Source organism: Bos taurus, chromosome Y (genome assembly GCF_002263795.3).
Source record: "Bos taurus isolate L1 Dominette 01449 registration number 42190680 breed Hereford chromosome Y, ARS-UCD2.0, whole genome shotgun sequence".
Lineage (NCBI taxonomy): Eukaryota > Metazoa > Chordata > Mammalia > Artiodactyla > Bovidae > Bos > Bos taurus.
The window spans coordinates 5417919-5436715 of record NC_082638.1 but is presented as its reverse complement, the minus strand read 5'-3'; the positions used below and the strand labels follow the sequence as shown (position 1 = coordinate 5436715).

Sequence of the window (18797 nt, the reverse complement as noted above, 5' to 3'; positions counted from 1 at the left end):
AAGACGGGAAGAAATTAAGGATCCTTGGACAGAGAATTATCCTGGCTTATCTGGTGTGCCCAGTGGAATCCCGAGGACCCTTATGAGAGGGACGCAGGACGGTCAGAGGTGGGAAAGGGATGCGAGGTAAGAAGCAGAGATTAAAGGATGTGCTTCAAAGGTGGAGAGAGGGGCAGCGAGCTTAGCAATGGGGGTGTCCTCCAGAAACTGGAAAAGACAAAGCACTGGATCCTCTCCCTGGAGCCTCTGGAAAGAATGCTGTCCCGTCCCCCACCGATACCTGGATTTTAGCCCGAGGAGACCCACTGCAAACTTCTGACCTCCATACCTGAAAGATGATAACTGTGGGCTGTGTTAAGTTACTAAATGTGTATTTATTTGCTCAAGCAGCAATAGGGAACTAATCCCAGTATGAGAATGAACTAATACACATGACTGAATAAGTGGATGGGTGGATAAATAAATGTATAGTTAAATTTGTACAGGGTACACATTTATAGATACATCTATCAGTAAAACTTAGATACATCTATCAATAAAACTTACAGATAGATCTATCAATAAAACTTAGATCTATCAATAAAACAGATACATCTATCAATAACACTTATAGATACATTGATAAAACTTACAGATATGTTATCAATAGAACTTATAGTTTCAGATACATCTATCAATAAAACTTACAGATACATCTACCAATAAAACTTACAGATACACCTATCAATAAAACTTATAGATACATATATATATATCAATATATATATCAATAAAACTTAGATACATCTATCAATAAAACTTACAGACACATCTATCAAAAAATCTTATAGGTACATCTATCAAAAAATCTTACAAATACATCTATCCATAAAACTAATAGATACATCAATAAAACTTAGATCTATCAATAGAACTTACAGACACATCTATCAAAAAATCTTATAGATACATCTGTCAATAAAATTTATAGATTACCAATAAAACTTACAGCTATAGATTTATAGATTAGTATACAAATAAATTTGCATGAGGTGCCTCCTTAGACCTGAAGGAGTACCACCGAGGTCCCGGGGTTGCCCTGACTATGTGTCGCATACATCTATCATTTCTGGACACACCGTCAAGTTCAGCTGATACTGCATCTCCTAGCTCTCTCCATTGACATGTGAACTTATATGATCATCACTGCATACATTCATTTAAACTAGGGGAAGGCAACAGAGAGATGTCCCCCTTGGTATTAGCGTTAACACACTTGATTAAATGGTTGCTGACTTCTGAGTATTCCTACGATCCTGGCTTGATATGAAGCAGTAGGCTGGTCTCTTAATATTACCCAAATTTCCTTTCATCACAGCCCCAAATCACATGCCAGCCACTTTATAAGGAACAAGAACCAGCCAGTTGGCATCCTTAGCTGGAAGTGAATACCAAGTCTTTTCGTGAGACTGTAACGCCATTTTATTAATTTAACTTGTGAAGTGAAGTCGCTCAGTCGTGTCTGACTCTTTGCAACCCCATGGACTGTAGCCTACAACGCTCCTCCATCCATGGGATTATCCAGGCAAGAGTTCTGGAGTGGGTTGCCATTTCCTTCTCCAGAGGATCTTCCCAACCCAGGGATCGAACCTGGGTCTCCCGCACTGTAGGCAGATGCTTTACCATCTGAGCCACCAGGGACATCCTATATCCCCAATTTAACTTGGGGGTGGCCCAAAACTCTTCTTTTTAGACCACAACTGTGGAATCCGCTTCTCAGGGAATATCTTCATTTATCGATGCTTCTAAACTATGCTGGGGACTTCTCTGCTGGTGCAGTCGTTAAGAATCCGCCGGCCAATGCAGGACACGTGGGCTCCATCCCCAATCCAGGAAGATCCCACGTGCTGCAGAGTAACTAAGCCCTTGCACAGCAGCTACTGAGCCTGTGTTCTGGGGCCTAGGAGCCACAACTACTGATCCTATACTCAGGATCCCGCGTTCCACAGTGAGAGAAGCCACCACAATAAGAAACCCACTCACCACCACGAGAGAAAGCTTACACGCACAGCCATAAATAAATATTATTTTTTTAATACTTGAAAAAGAAAGTAAAATATGTTGCAAAAAAAAAAACATATCATATATTTGAAGCCAGGTCTTACTCATCTCAATGGAAGTGAAATAGAAACAGAGACAAGGATAGAACCTCAGTTTTATTTCTAACTCCAGGCAGGAGTTTCCGCTCTGGGTGTGCATTCACATCAACTGTGGGGGCCTCAGGAAGCAGCAAGCCATCTTCCACAACCCTCCACCCCCCAGCACTGGGTGAGAATCTCTAGGCGTGTTGCCCCACCAACAACATTTGTACAAACAACTCTACTGGGCCATAATGTGCAACCAGGCTAAAGGAAAAATGACTTCAAGCCACTACGGCATTGAGACCCTACATGTGGTGTGACGTATTGTCCAATGAATATGGAGATTTTCTGGCCATGTTTTATCACACCTGTAACACTAGCAGTGACTAATGCCTCATTCTTCCTCTCTGCTGAAAGCTGTCCCTAACGTATAATTTCTTGTCTTTAACATACCACACGCTCCTGCTCCATAAATGTTCTCACAGATATTACTAAATCTGACTTTAAAATTACTCTTGAAATTGATTCATAATCGTAGAATAGGTATACTGGGCCTATTTATGAATTGTGAGACTGGACTTTCCTGAGAATCTGTTCAGTTCAGTTGCTCAGTCGTGTCCAACTCTGTGACCCCTTGGACTGCAGCACGCAAGGGTTCCCTGTCCATCACCAACTCCCAGAACTGGCTCGAACTCATGTCTATCGAGTGCATGATGCCACCCAACCATCTCCTCCTCTGTCGTGCCCTTCTCCTCCCACCTTCAATCTTTCCCAGCATCAGGGTCTTTTCCGATGAGTTGGCTCTTCGCATCAGGTGGCCAAAGGATTGGAGCTTCAGCTCCAAGAAGCTTCCTATTTTTCCTAAGAATAGTCAGGCTGAAATCAGGCATACGAATTAAAGCTGTTAAAGCTAAACTGTGTTGCAATGGTTTTAAAATACTTTTCATTCCAGGCTTCCCTGCTGGCTCAGTAGTAAGGAATCCACCAGCCAGTGTAGGCGACGCAGGTTCAATCTCTGACCCTGAAAGACCCCACACACCATGGCATCACCAAGTCCAAGCACCGAAAGTACTGAGCCTGTGCTATAAGGCCCGCGGGCCACAAACACTGAAGCCTGAGCTCCGAAGAGCCCCTCCCTGCTCAGCAACAGGAGAAGCCACTGCGATGAGAAGGCCCTGCTCAGCGCATCTAGAGAAAGGCCCACACAGCAACAAAGACGCAACACCTCCAAAGATAAATAAATATTTAAAAAAAAGAATTTATGTACTAAAAGACATATATACGTTTCATTCCATTTAAAGATTCATGAAACTGAATTGCTTTCTGAAAGCACTTTTCCAAATCAACTGGCCCTTTTTCTGAATCAGTTCAGTTCAGTTCAGTTCAGTCGCTCAGTCATGTCCGACTCTTTGCGACCCCATGAATTGCAGCACGCCAGGCCTCCCTGTCCATCACCAGCTCACGGAGTTCACCCAGACTCACGTCCATCGAGCCAGTGATGCCATCCAGCCATCTCATCCTCTGTCGTCCCCTATTATTCTGAATAGATATAATCCAAAAGGTAACACAAGAAAGTATTGAGTTTTGGAACATCTTATGGAAAAGCGCAAATGAACTTTATGGCCAGGCCAACAAATTTCAAAATACATTGCTGTTGTTCAGTCCCTAAGTTGTGTGCAACTCTGCAATCGCATGATGGCAGCACGCCAAAATACAGAACTGTGTCAAAATAGAGCTCATTCTAATTTTTCCCCCAATTTTATTTTTTCCCCTCTATTTTTTTTTACCATATCTGTCCAAAGATCTAATTATTTTCTGAACCTTGGAACATTTTTCTCCATGGTAAATTCACCTTAAATGCTGAATTATGTGGAAGTTCCAGCAGGCGCTGCTTATTTAACTGAGTGATTTCCCCCAGCTCTCTCTCATGTTTCTCATCTTTGGAACCATTTCAAATTATCCATATTTTCAGACATCTGGTAAGCTCCTGATCCTAGTCATACAGGTGCAACCTAATAAAGGGAGCACCCCACATCACCTGAAAAGATCAAAGGAGCCACTGCCTTTCCAGCTCATGTATCTAGTTTCTCCACTCCATCCTCCACACTGGAAAGGATTCCTGAAAAGTTATTCTGCGAAATAATGCCATTTGCCCCAACACAGATGGACCTAGAAATTCTCATACTAAGAGTGGTCAGTCAGACAAAGAAGGAGAAATATCAGATGACATTCCTTATACTTGGAATCTAAAAAGGAATGATACAAATGAATGTACTTACAAAACACAAAGAGATTCACACACTGAAAGAATGAAGTAACAGTTGCAGGGGAAGGGATTCTTAAGGAGTTTGGGATGGACATGGACACACTGCTGCATTTAACATGGAGAACCAAGAAGGACCTGCTGGACAGCACAGGGAACTCTGCTCAATCCTCTGTAATAACCTTATGGTCACCAGGGGGAAGGATGGGGGAAGGGATAGTTAGGGAGTTTGGGATGGACATGGACACACTGCTCCATTTAACATGGAGAACCAACAAGGAGTTACTGTATAGCAAAAAAAGAAAAGAAAAGTTATTATGCAGTACTTAAACATTTTTGAGTGAATGACAGACGGAATGTCAATGTACCCTGTTCACATTCCCTTATCTAAGGATCGCTGGAGGAGATTCTTGTGAAGTTGACGAGCCGATCTTAATAGCATTCATCTTCCATGCCTGAGATCGTGGTACTGACCAAGGATAAACCGGAGAGCGTTGAGAACATATGCTTCAGCAACACTGTTCATGATATGCAAGTTACAAACCTTCCTCGGCGATTTCTATGGCATCCTCTTTCTCTGCAAGCAGTCTCCATTTCCACCTAACTCTTTAAAGAGATGACACTAACGTGTATCCATCCAAAAGGGATTGTTAAAAAGGAAAAAAAAAAGAGCATTTTCTCAGCATCTTGAGGCAGAATATGTCTTCCCATTGGAAGTTAAGATCGTAAATATTTTTGTACACATTTAGGTAGAAGGGAAAGATATGTAATTATGCATGTGATTGCTGACCTGATTTTTGGCTTTAGCTGACTACAAAGAACAAAAGTTTCTGTATTTTTGTAAAACAAAATGACTCTGTGAAAAGGACACAGGGCATTAAATATATTAAAATACAAACTATTCTCAGTTTGGACCATGAAAAGGATTACAAGTTACAAGTGTAAGAGTAAAATCAGTAAGTATGTGTTACATGGTGTATGTGCTAAGCTTAGTCTCTCAGTCGTGTCTCACTCTTTGCGACCCCATGGGCTGTAGCCCGCCAGGCTCCTCTGTCCACGGGGATTCCCCAGGCAAGAATACTGGAGTGCGTTGCCATTTCCTTCTCCAGGGCACTTTCCTGACCCAGGGATCAAAACCAGGGATTGAACCCAGGTCTCCCACACTGCAGGCAGATTCTTTATCATCTGAGCCGCCAGGGAAACCCTATACTGTGTGTATATGTATTCTCCAGTTAAACGTATGAATTGCCTTATAGTCCCACAAAAAACTCGATAGATGTTGTTAATCTATCGAGTAACAACAACAATGGAAAATAGTTACAACGCCTGTCATTATATTTATAAATAAGACACTGATTCAACTAGTGGTTAACGTGGCAGTCATTTTTCTACTGCTCCCGGCAAGCACAAATAACTATGACCATACAGTTTAATAAACAAGTACTTCTGTGAAAATTTACTTGTATATAAAAGACAGGACAGAATTTCATCTATGTATTAACAGAGACAAATACTTTGGCCACCGATGCGAAGAGCTGACTCATTGGAAAAGACCCCGATGCTGGGAAAGATTGAAGGCAGGAGGAGAAGGGGACGACAGAGGATGAGATGGTTGGATGGCATCACCAACTCGATGGACATGAGTTTGAGTAAACTCTGGGAGTTGGTGATGGACAGGGAGGCCTGGTGTGCTGCAGTCCATGGGGTCGCAAAGAGTTGGACACGACTGAACGACTGAAAGGTGGAGAAGGCATGGATGAGTTTCCATGGATGAAGAGGCAGAGCACAGAGGATTTTTCAGGCAGAGGAACTACCCTGTGAGATTCTATAATGATGGATACATGATTATACATTTGTCCAAGCCCACTGAATGGACAACTTGAAGAGTGAACCTTACGTTAAACAATGGACTTTGAGTGATTATGATGTGTCATAATGAGGTTCCATCTTTGATTTTATAAAAATGCACCATTTTTTATTAAAAAAAAAAAATAGTACCATTCCATGATGTCAATAATGGGAGAAGTCATACACATATCAAGGCAGGAAATACATGGGAAACCTGTGTACGATTTTGATGTAAAAAAACCTAACACTCAGAATAAAAAATAGCATCTAAAAGAAAATAAACACCAGGTCACAATCCCACTCATACTTCCACCACAGGGATTCTAAGGGCCAGTATTCCAGAGCGTGGAGACAACTGGAGATCTTCTCGTGGTGGGAGTGAGCTGGCCATGGCTACACTGAGTGTTCTAACAGTAACCGCTTCTAGCCGTAGTCCTCTATATTCTTGTTATTTCATTCCTGAATCTTCAGTGTATTCTGTTACTTTTTAAATCATTGTCTTAGCGCCTTGGAGAATTAAGGAAAATATATGTGTCCCTCTAGGAGAGAAACCATGGGGTCGCAAAGAGTCGGACACAACTGAGTGACTGAACTGAAGTGAGGACAGAAACTGGTTGCACAGCCTGATGCTCTGGAGAAACCGGTTATAGAGAGCATGAGTGATCTGCTAGAGTCCGACAGCGGTCTATATGCTCAGGAGAAGTCTACATGCTCAGGAGACGTCTACATGATCAGGACAACTGCTGTACGCAACAGGGGAGAGTGTAACAGGTCTGCGGGAGGGAAATCCAAAGGAAGAATGGCTTTCTTGCAGCTTATGGAATGCGGTTTCATAGTTTTCGTAATTTGGCTATTAAAGAAAATATGGACTTTAAGAAACACCAAAACACCAGGGAGGATGACTCTGAGTTTAAGCAGCGTACAGTCACAGGTGGATACGTCAGCATCGGCCACTGCTCTGAGAATCAGTGAAGCTGGCTGCTTCACAACGCGAAGCTGTGGTTCTTGAAATGGCCATCGCAAACAGCGGATCTCAGATTCCGGGGATGGATACAGCACAATGTCTCTTCATTGTCACAGCGGCTCCAACTTTTTCCAAATACAGAGTGAGAACTGCTGAACACCTCTTGAGATTCTCTGGGTTTTTTTCTTTTTAATTTAATGAATATTTATTAAACATTGATTCGGGGGTATTACTATACTGGTAGTTAATTGGTTAATTGGAAAAGTCAACAAAAGTAACAGTCTAAAAAACAGAAAATCAAAGTGAAATTGAAAATGTATACAACATTCATTCTCCCATATCTTGATGTATGTGTGGTTTTTTTTTCTTTTTTGAATGTATGTCTCTTCAATCCTAAAAGCAACCAATCCTGAATATTCATTGGAAGGGTTGATGCTGACGCTCCGATACTTCAGCCAACTGATGCAAAGGGCTGACTCACTGGAAAAGACCCTGATGCTGGGAAAGATTGAAGGTGGGAGAAGGGGACGACAGAAGACGAGATGGTTGGATGGCATAACCGACTCAATGGACATGAATCGAGCAAACTCCGAGAGATAGTGAAGGACAGGGAGGCCTGGTATGCTGCAGTCCACTGGGTCACAAAGAGTCAGACACAAGTAAGCAACTGAAAGACAGCTCTTAGCTTGAGCTTAGTATCTTTTTCTTTTCCATAAGCCCCACCTCTAATTACTTGCTTCTTATCCAAAGACACTGGTGAAGGAATTTAAACCCAGATTTCTGAGACAGATTACAGTATCCATGGATTTTTAAATGTCCAAGCTTTTCTTTTTCCTAAATTGCAATATGTCTAGGATCAATATCATATGCTTACTTCGTATGTTTAGAGAAATGATGTTACTTGGGGACTCTAATGGGTCTCTGAAGACTGAAAAGTAGTCACTAAAATATTATCTAATGTCAATCCATCAATAGGACAGACATTCTCTTTATGGTTTACTTTTTTCTTTCCTTACATGATACCTACGGTATTAATTTAAGAAGGATTAAAATCAGAGACAATTAGAGACATCGAAATCAGAGCAAAGTTAATGTGTAGTTTGAGGTTCCATACATAAGCCAAACGTTTTACAAAGGAATGGACTAGGGGATTACAGGAAAGGAAAATGCCACAACCCTTTAGGAAAGGAGCATTTCAAGACTCACAAAGAAACGTTCAACATCATTAATACAGCAGTTGCCATATTGTGCCACTTGACAGAGTGTTTTATTGATAAATTGCACTAATAACAGTTGTGCTCAAAACGTTTGTCTACGATCATTATAACAAGAAGAAAGTAATCTTTGGCGGGCTATGTGACATGCTGAAATCACACTACTGGAGGGATGACATGGGACTAGATGTGAGGCATTTCCTTACGTATCCACTCTCGTGTCTTGTATCACGATGTTTTACTCATGCTCTTGAAATAATCCCAGTAACCTCCCACCTAAACCTTCATTGAAAAGAAACTTAACAAATCGAAAGTTGAGTGCAGGGAAATATTCATAGCAGTAAAAACTGTGAAGCACCCACAGGAGGCAGAAGGGAAGAGTAAGTAAAGTTTGGTATATTGATCAAAAGACAATCATTAAATTCATTTGGTATTATAGAAAATGATGCTGATAAACTATGAAATTAAAAGACACTTACTCCCTGGAAGGAAAGTTATGACCAACCTAGATAGCATATTAAAAAGCAGAGACATTACTTTGTCAACCAAGGTCCATCTAGTCAAGGCTGTGGTTTTTCCAGTGGTCATGTATGGATGTGAGAGTTGGACTATAAAGAAAGCTGAGCGCCAAAGAATTAATGCTTTTGAACTGTGGTATTGGAGAAGACTCTTGAGAGTCCCTTGGACTGCAAGGAAATCCAACCAGTCCATCCTAAATGAAATCAGTGCTAAATATTCACTGAAAGGATTGATGGTGAAGGTCCCATACTTTGGCCCCCTGATGCAAAGAACTGACTCATTGGAAAAAATCCAGATGTTGGGAAAAATTGAAGACAGGAGGAGAAAGGGACGACAGAGGATGAGATGGTTGGATGGCATCAACGACTTGATGGACATGAGTCTGAGCAAGCTCCAGGAGTTGGTGATGGACAGGGAAGCCTGCCGTGCTACCATCTATGGGGTCTCAAAGAGTCAGACACAACTGAGCAACTGAACTGAATGATAATTTGTAATATTAGAAATATAACTTAAGCAACCTTTAAAAATCATTAGAATGTGATTTTCAGTTCAGTCACTCAGTGACTCTGCTTTTTAATATGCTGTCTAGGTTGGTCATAACTTTCCTTCCAAGGAGTAAGCGTTTTTTAATTTCATGGCTTCAATCGCCATCTGAAGTGATTTTGGAGCCCAGAAAAATAAAGTCTGACACTGTTTCCACTGTTTCCCTATCTATCTGCCATGAAGTGATGGGACCAGATGCCATGATCTTAGTTTTGTGAATGTTGAGCTTTAAGCCAACTTTTTCACTCTCCTCTTTCACTTTCATCCAGAGGCTCTTTAGTTCTTCTTGACTTTCTGCCATAAGGGTGGTGTCATCTGCATATCTGAAGTCATTGATATTTCTCCCGGCAATCGGCAATCTTGATTCCAGCTTGTGCTTCCTCCAGCCCAGTGTTTCTCATGACGTACTCTGCATATAAGTTAAAATAAGCAGGATAACAATATACAGCCATGACGTACTCCTTTTCCTATTTGGAACCAGTCTGTTGTAGAATGTGATTATAGTATGTGAGAATTCTGATTATTTTTTTTTTGCTTTGGCAGGGATCAAACCATTTTATTGGGAGACTTTGAGCTTTTGACACTGAAAATACTAGTTTTAGTTCTGTGTAATTTGAATGTAATGAAAATATCCAAAGAAACCCATTTAGATGTGATTAACAAAACAGAGGCCCATTAAGTCCGGAGTCTTGTAATAGAAAAAAATAATAATGCCATTAATGTTCCTTTTTGCCATTTAACAAACTCCAGAGAAAAGTGTGAAGTGTCTTTTTGCTATAAGCAACCTCTGCATTTTGGGAATTGTTGGTGTAACCTCTCTGAATAGGCTTCATTATCTGAAAAGGGGTAGGTTTGGAGTCAATCCTTAAATTGCCTTCAGTGGTAACATTCTCTGAATTTTATAAATCTGAGGAAGAAAATATATAAGAAGAAACAAACTCACCAGCATGGAAAAGTGTATAACAAAAGAAGAGTTTTAGAGTAAGTGAGACAATGAAAAACATTGAACTGGGACCATTTCAGCTCAGGATAAATGACATGGGTCTGTATAGATGTGTAAGAGGAAAGATAATTCATTTCTCTATCGATGGATTCTTGGAAAGTTTCCAATGTAGGGGCTGGGAATCAAATATCCAAATGGAAAATCTACTGAATGTGCATACCTTAAGTTAACCCAAACAGACCATGGCCAAAAAAGCGGGGTAGGACATGAAGGATGGAGATACAGTCACGCGGAATGAACTTCTTAACACTCCCTTCACTATCTTGAAACCTCTTTCTTGCCTGGATTTGTATGCTCAAACCCTTTGTAAGAGGGGTGGTCAGAAGCCAGTGCCCCTGTGCTCAGCATTAACGAAGGACGCTAATCAATTCCAGGACGTTCAAACCAAGCGATGACACCATCTGACGCACTGAACTCACTGGTAAGCAGCCGTGTTCTCTTCCGAATACTCTTCTTATATTCTTCCCAGCTGTGAAGGCCACAGCTCACATAGGAAGTGACATCTAATACAATTCCATGCAGCCATAGACTACACTTGATGATAAAGTCGCAGCTTCTTAGGAGGATGACTTAAGGGGTCATCATCAACATGGACCTATTTGAATAATTACAGACGCTCTTTCTGGTCCTGGATAAGTCTCACTAGTTTAGAAAGTGCCTAGTATGGCATCTACACCTCACATCTAGTGCCAGGAGGTTCTAAGTGAAAGTCGTGCAGTCGTGTCTGACTCTTTGCAACCCCACGGACCATAAAGTCCATGGAATTCTCCAGGCCAGAATACTGGAGTGGGTAGTCTTTCCCTTCTCTGAGGGGATCTTCCCAAACCAGGGATCGAACCCACATCTCCCGCATTGCAGACAGATCCTTTACCAGCTGAGCCACAAGGGAGGCCCCGGAGGTTCTAAGAAATGGTGCAAAACAAGAATACTGACCTGGACTCTCATGAAAGAATGAACTTGACACATTCTTCCAAGGAAGCCAAGAAAGAAAGTAATTTCGGAATTCTGGGTTTGTGCAGCGGCCTAGACATAAATTTCTTTTAAAGGGATTGAATTTCATCTTGTCTCGAGAAACTAAAATAACAGGAAATAAGTAAGACCAAGAAATGAATTTAAAAGTGGGTAAGTTACAGAAGTTTCACATAAACCGTTAGAACAGCACAGTGTGATTTGTAAATGTCTCCAATTTTATTGGAAAACCAAACAGGTATTGTATTTTCATAGCTTCGACCTGAGGCAAATAGGTCTGTGACAGCAAAGATCCTTAAGTCCAAACTTAGCCACCAGGGAGACCCTGAGTCACCAGGTTAGCCCCTTGATTTTTCTCATTATCATTTTGAGAGTCTATTTTCTTGATGTGGACCAGCCTAACAAAGGATTTCTTTTCCAAGTTAGTGATCATTTTATTGCTTGAATCTGAGAGGTCTCGAACTCTTTCAAATTTCAGAAAAATTTCACTACTGGCTGTTGGATTAATACTGACCCTCTTGCAACCATTGTGAATTTTAAATAACTTAAATGAATTTACAAGAAGCTCACGTAATTTATGGTCCAATGTATTTTGGCCTGAACACTGGAGCATTGAACCCATGTCTCCTGAACTGGCAGGCAGATGCTTTACCATCTGAGTGAACAGGGATCCAGAGGGCAAGACCCTCTTTTTCAAATGCCAATATTCACATCTTAGTATCCAGTTTTATTTTTCAGGCACTTAGATGATGCCTTTTCAAGACCTGGAAGTTCTCCGTTCTTGGAACTGTTCACACACAGCTGGATATACAAGTAGTGGAAATGGAACACCAAGTAATTTGAGTCTACAAAATATCTAAAAAAAAAAAAAAAAGAATTCCATGGAATTCTCCAGGCCAGGATACTGGAGTGGGTAGCCGTTCCCTTCTCCAGGGAATTTTCCTGACCCAGGGACCAAACCCAGGTCTCCCACACTGCAGGCGGATTCTTTACCAGCTGAGCCAGCAGGGAAGCCCAGAAAATATATCTAACATCCCACCAAATGCTCACCTAGTCTGAGGTTCTGTGAATCTGAGGATCCGTGTCTTTGCCTGGTTTACATTTTAAATCCTCCTTGGGGAATACAAGGTCTCACCTTTATTTCTAGGGAGCCAGTAAATACAGAACTGAGAGCTTAGGGGTTGAGTCAATGTGCGGACGACATATTACTGAGATGTCTCAGATCTTATGGACAAACCCGAGTGAGCTTTTGTGGCCAAACCAATACAGAGTCTCGGGGCCTCCTCCTGAGAGTTCCCCTGCTTTCTCTCCAGCATGGAAGCTGGATTTCTTCCATGGGAGGCTCAGGGATTTACAGTGTCACAAACATGACATCTGTCACCCTCCCTGAGACTGAGGCGTGGGCTGATACAGCATCACGCAGCTGGATTTCACAGGTGAATTAAGGTCACAGAGAGCCCAGGTTCAGGAGGGAAGGTACGTGAGGGCTGGCATACATGCTGTGGTTCACTGGAAGTCATCTCCGGGTGTGTGCATGCTCGGTCACTCAGATGTGTCCAACACTTTGCGATCCCATGGACTGTAGCCCCTCTAGGCTCCTCTGTCCATGGGATTTCCCAGGCAAACATACTGGAGCGGGGTTGCCATTTCTTTCTCCAGGCGATCTTCCTGACCCAGCGATCGAACCTCCATCTCTTACACTGGCAGACAGATCCTTTACCACTGAGCTACTAGGGAAGCCCATCTTTGGGACGTCCTATATCTGGTTTCCAAATACTCGGTTCTCTTCCAAGACACCAAAGTCATGTCATTCCAGAGTCAAGGGTGGGGTGAAGTTACAAAAGTGCGTCTCCTAAGAACCTTCAGGTGCAGAAGGATTTACTTGGGTGCGCCTCCTTTTGATCTGAAGGCATGTGAACCAAAGAGATGAGTCATTTGCCTCTCGGGTGTAAACACACAACCATGAGACAGGCACAGAAGTAGAAGAATGGCCACAGACACCTCAGTATGAACACTCAAGTTTCATACAGACTTTTCAACCATGTGAAGACTCTTAGAACAACTGACTGTGGACGGTGCCCTACCGAGCACCCATATTTTGGTTCTGATGTACCTTTTCCACTTTCAAGAGGCCAGAGCTTCTTGCAGAAATGACTGGTTCTCATTCAGGGTCAGGGGATAAACAAGATGAGACCAGAACATCTGGACAAATCAAGAGAAATAATGATATCAAAGACAAGCAGAGTTAAGTCAGAAAGGCTCAGTGGCCAAGCTGAAGGAGCTTGCGCTTGCCGATGCTCAGCCAATTTCAGCTTCAGTAGGTAAGGACAGATCTGTAACTGAGTGAAACCTCACAAATATATTTCAGTTCAGTCGCTCAATCATGTCTGACTCTTTGTGACCCCATGGACTGCAGCATGCCAGGCTTGCCTGTCCATCACCAACCCCTAGAGCTTACTCAAACTTATGTCCATTGAGTCGGTGATGCCATCCAACCATCTCATCCTCTGTCGTCCCCTTCTCCTCCCACCTTCAATCTTTCCCAGCATCAGGGTGTTTTCTAATGAGTTAGCTCTTTGCATCAGGTGGTCAAAGTATTGGAGCTTCAGCGTCGGTCCTTCCAATGAACACCCAGGACTGATCTCCTTTAGAATGGACTGGTTGGATCTCCTTGCAGTCCAAGGGACTCTCAAGAGTCTTCTCCAACACCACAGTTCAAAAGCATCAGTTCTTCAGTGCTCAGCTTTCTTTATGGTCCAACTCTCACATCCATACATGACCACTGGAAAAACCGTAGCCTTGACTAGATGGCCCTTTGTTGGCAAAGTAATGTCTCTGCTTTTTAATATGCTGTCTAGTTGGTCATAATTTTTCTTCCAAGAAGCAAGCGTCTTTTAATTTCATGGCTGCAGTCACCATCTGCAGAGGTTTTGGAGCCCAGGTAAATAATCTCTCACTGTCTCCACTGGTTTCCCATCTATTTGCCGTGACGTGATGGGACCAGATGCCATGATTTAGTTTTCCGAATGTTGAGTTTTAAGCCAACTTTTTCACTCTCCTCTTTTACTTTCTTCAAGAGGCTCTTTAGTTCTTATTCATTTTCTGCGATAAGGGTGGTATCATCTACATATCTGAGGTTATTGATATTTCTCCAAGCAATCTTGATTCCAGCTTGTGCTTCATCCAGCCCAGCGTTTCTCATGATGTACTCTGCATATAAGTTAAATAAGCAGGGTGACAATATACAGCCTTGACGTATTCCTTTCCCGATTTGGAATCAGTCTGTTGTTTCATGTCCAGTTCTAACTGTTCCTGCTTGAGTTGCATACAGATTTCTATTTAGACCCATGAATTTGTATATACATTTTAAAAATCGAACTAGTTGATCATTTGTGAACATGAGAGGTGCCAATTTTTCAGTTTGAAAATCTAAATGTGTGTCTTGCTTTTTTCCACATCAGCAACAGAATGTGAGCTGAGATTTACATTTTCGCTACCATTAGGTAAATGAATAAATTAGATGATCAGATTAGGGGACCTCCCTGGTGGTCCAGTGGTTAAGAATCCACATTCCAGTGCAAGGCACATGGGTACCACCCCTGGTCAGGGAACTAAGATCCCACACGCCGTGAGGCAACTCAGCCTCACGTGTACCACAACTGAAAAACTGGTGCATTGCAATGCAGAACCCAGTGCAGCCAAAAAATAAAAAATAATCTCTACAAGGAGAGATCTTAGTAAGTCGAATCTCGTTTAATGATCAGAAATTCCTCTCGATTTTTAAAAGCGGTGTTAGGAGAGACAGAACATTTGACCCAGGATAGAGCAAATGGTGGGCCTCCCCGGTGATCAGTGGTAGAGAACCTGCCTGCCAACGCACGACACCGAGGAGACATGGGTTTGATTCCTGGGTTGGGAAGACCTCCTGGAGAAGGGCATGGCAATCCACTCCAGGATTCTTGCCTGGAGAATCCCAAGGACACAGGAGACTGGCGGGCCACAGTCCATGGGGTCGCAAAGAGTCGGACGTGACTGAGCCGTAAACAACAACCGCCAATCATAAGAGTAGAGGATGTTTTCCGAGAAGACAAGCTCCTTGATGAAGCCAATGTCCTAGAGAAGACATGGAAAGACCAATGGCGCCCAAGCGGAGATGGGAGGATGGGAAGGGGACACAGTTCTGGTCCTTTCCTTCACCCTGTTTCTCTGGCTCTCAGGAACTGAGCAGAAAGGAAAACCAAAGAGAAACCAGGGCACCTGAGCCCTTACAAATGAGCTGAGCGCTCAGAGAGAGCCCCACGAGACATTTCCCTGCCTACCCTCGCAGAAGAGATGTTGAGATCAGATGCCCTCACTGTTTCACTTTCTGCGAGGGGGTGTGGAAACACCTCATGTCAAACAGTCGGGTCTGGCCAGAAGGAGAACCAAGCTGATTGTGCAATGGGAGGAAAGGCTCCAAGGTTTTCACATGAATTCAGAGAACAAACTCTAAGGGGCTTAGAGTAGCCCCTTCCGTGGGGGAGAAGTCATCCCTACAGAAAGGAGGAGAATTATGCCAGGCAAAACAGGATAAAATTATGCCAGGCAAACCACAGGAAAATTATGCCAGGCAAAGCATGGTAAAATTACGCCAGTCAAAGCACAGTAAAATTACGCCAGGCAAAGCACAGCATGTCCCAGAAGACCACAGACACACCCTCCTCGAATTCAAGGGCTCAAGATAACTTAGTATTTATGAATAAAACCCATTCCATAGGAAAAAAAAAAAAAACAGGGGAAGGGTGTTGACAAGCATTTGTTCACATTAGTAAAAGTAGAATCTCTGAACAGGGCTACCCGTGACAAACATGGTCAAACAGAACAATAAACCAAGGATCTCTGAGAATGTAGGAGGCTACACAGGTGTCGTGGAAATTGCTCTAAGAGACTGAAAAAAATTGTGACCAGGTTTTGCAATCACAATGTGTATGTAGCCCTGTTGTCACTGGTAACTCTGGAAGACAAAAAAGGTACCCAACCAATGGGTACACTGGGACAGAGATCTAAACACAAATTACTACAAGAGTCATCTGGTCCTTACGAACTGCATTTGAGAAGGTACCACCAATAACATGGACTAGATGCAGAAAGAGCAGGCTAACGTGCAGAGAGAAGTTAGAGAAAAATCGAGCTTCTGGCAACAGCAAAATAAGAAAACAAACGTGTCTTAACACCACCCTGGTTAGTAAGAAAATGATTCCCCCAAAAAAGTTAAAACCCTGTGTCGGACAATCCAGCAAGCTACCAGGAAGTTATAGCCTCGGGGACACACCAAAGCAAAGTGGGCTTCCCTGATAGCTCAGCTGGTAAAAAGTCCACCTGCAATGCAGGAGACCCCGGTTCGATCCCTGGGTTGGGAAGATGCCCTGGAGAAGGGAAACGCTACCCACTCCAGTATTTTGTCCTGGAGAATTCAATGGACTGTATAGTCCATGGGGTCACAAAGAGTTGGACACAACAGAGAGACTTTAACTTTCACACACCAAAGCAGGAGTACTGAAGTAAGACCTGTGATAAGACTTCAGAGGAGCTTAAGACAGGCCTAGGAGAACCTCCTGGCTGGGCAAAATAGCTACTAGGAATGTGAGGGACGTGTTTCAGCACAGCCTCACATGCTCCGAGTCATGACTGAGTCTAAGAGGAGAGTATCTCTCAAAAGGAAGTGCTAATCCCATTCCAATCCCAAAGAAAGGTAATGCCAAAGAATGCTCAAACTACCGCACAATTGCACTCATCTCACAAGCAAGTAAAGTGATGCTCAAATTCTCCAAGCCAGGCTTCAGCAATACGTGAACTGTGAACTTCCAGATGTTCAAGCTGGTTTTAGAAAAGGCAGAGGAACCAGAGATCAAATTGCCAACATCCGCTGGATCATCAAAAAAGCAAGAAAGTTCCAGAAAAACATCTATTTCTGCATGGATCACAATAAACTGTGGAAAATTCTGAAAGAGATGGGAATACCAGACCACCTGACCTGCCTCTTGAAAAACCTATATGCAGGTCAGGAAGCAACAGTTAGAACTGAACATGGAACAACAGACTGGGCCCAAATAGGAAAAGGAGTACATCAAGGCTGCATATTGTCACCCTGCTTCTTTAACTTCTATGCAGAGTACATCATGAGAAACGCTGGGCTGGAAGAAGCACAAGCTGGAATCAAGACTGCCAGGAGAAATATCAATAACCTCAGATATGCAGATGACAACACACTTATGGCAGAAATTGAAGAGGAACTAAAAAGCCTCTTGATGAAAATGAAAGAGGAGAGTGAAAAAGTTGGCTTAAAACTAAGATCATGGCATCTGGTCCCATCACTTCATGGGAAATAGATGGGGCAACAGTGGAAACAGTGGCTGACTTTATATTTTTGGGCTCCAAAATCACTGCAGACGGTGACTGCAGCCATGAAATTAAAAGACGCTTACTCCTTGGAAGGAAAGTTATGACCAACCTAGATAGTATGTTCAAAAGCAGAGACATTACTTTGCCAACAAAGGTCGGTCTAGTCAAGGCTATGGTTTTTCCAGTGGTCATGTAAGTATGTGAGAGTTGGAGTGTGAAGAAAGCTGAGCACCGGAGAATTGATGCTTTTGAACTGTGGTTTTGGAGAAGACTCTTGAGAGTCCCTTGGACTGCAAGGAGATCCAACCAGTCCATTCTAAAGGAGATCAGTCTTAGGTGTTCATTGGAAGGACTGATGCTAAAGCTGAAACTCCAGTACTTTGGCCACCTCATGCGAAGAGTTGACTCATTGGAAAAGTCTCTGATGCTGGGAGGGATTGGGGGCAGGAGGAGAAGGGGACGACAGAGGATGAGATGGCAGGATGGCATCACCAACTCGATGGACATGAGTTTGAATGAACTCCAGGAGTTGGTGATGGACAGGGAGGCCTGGTGGGCTGCGATTCATGGGGTCGCAGAGTCGAACATGACTGAGAGACTGAACTGAACTGAATCCCATTCCAGCAACAGCATAGAATCCAATTCATAGGAGACCCTCGCAAATTTTGAGACAAAATTGTATTGGCCCAAGTGTGACCCATCTGGAATAGAAGAGCGTGGCTTAGTTCAAAATGTAAATGTGACCCTTAGCATTCACAGCTATGTATGGGCAGGAAGCAGATTGAGAAATTTATTCACAGGGTGTGTTTTCTGGTTATCGAGCAGCTAAGGAATACATTAGAAAGGAAAAGAACATTCCAGAAGATGGAGCCCAAAGCGGTGGAGAATAACAGACTACGGAACAACTTCCAGGAAGCTGACTTAATCTAGGAATACTTCCCACTCCTGGAGACGGGCCCTTCAGTAAATCACA

General features: G+C 42.8%; 1 long non-coding RNA gene and 1 other non-coding gene across 2 annotated transcripts in view; both read right to left on the bottom strand.

Moving 5' to 3' along the window:
• The window catches only part of LOC132344464 (uncharacterized), a 248265-nt gene that overhangs the window by 181047 nt on the left and 48421 nt on the right, over positions 1-18797 (bottom strand). The window lies entirely within an intron of this gene.
• On the bottom strand, positions 1609-1680 carry TRNAC-ACA (transfer RNA cysteine (anticodon ACA)). Its single transcript has one exon. It is a non-coding gene; the product is annotated as a tRNA-Cys (tRNA).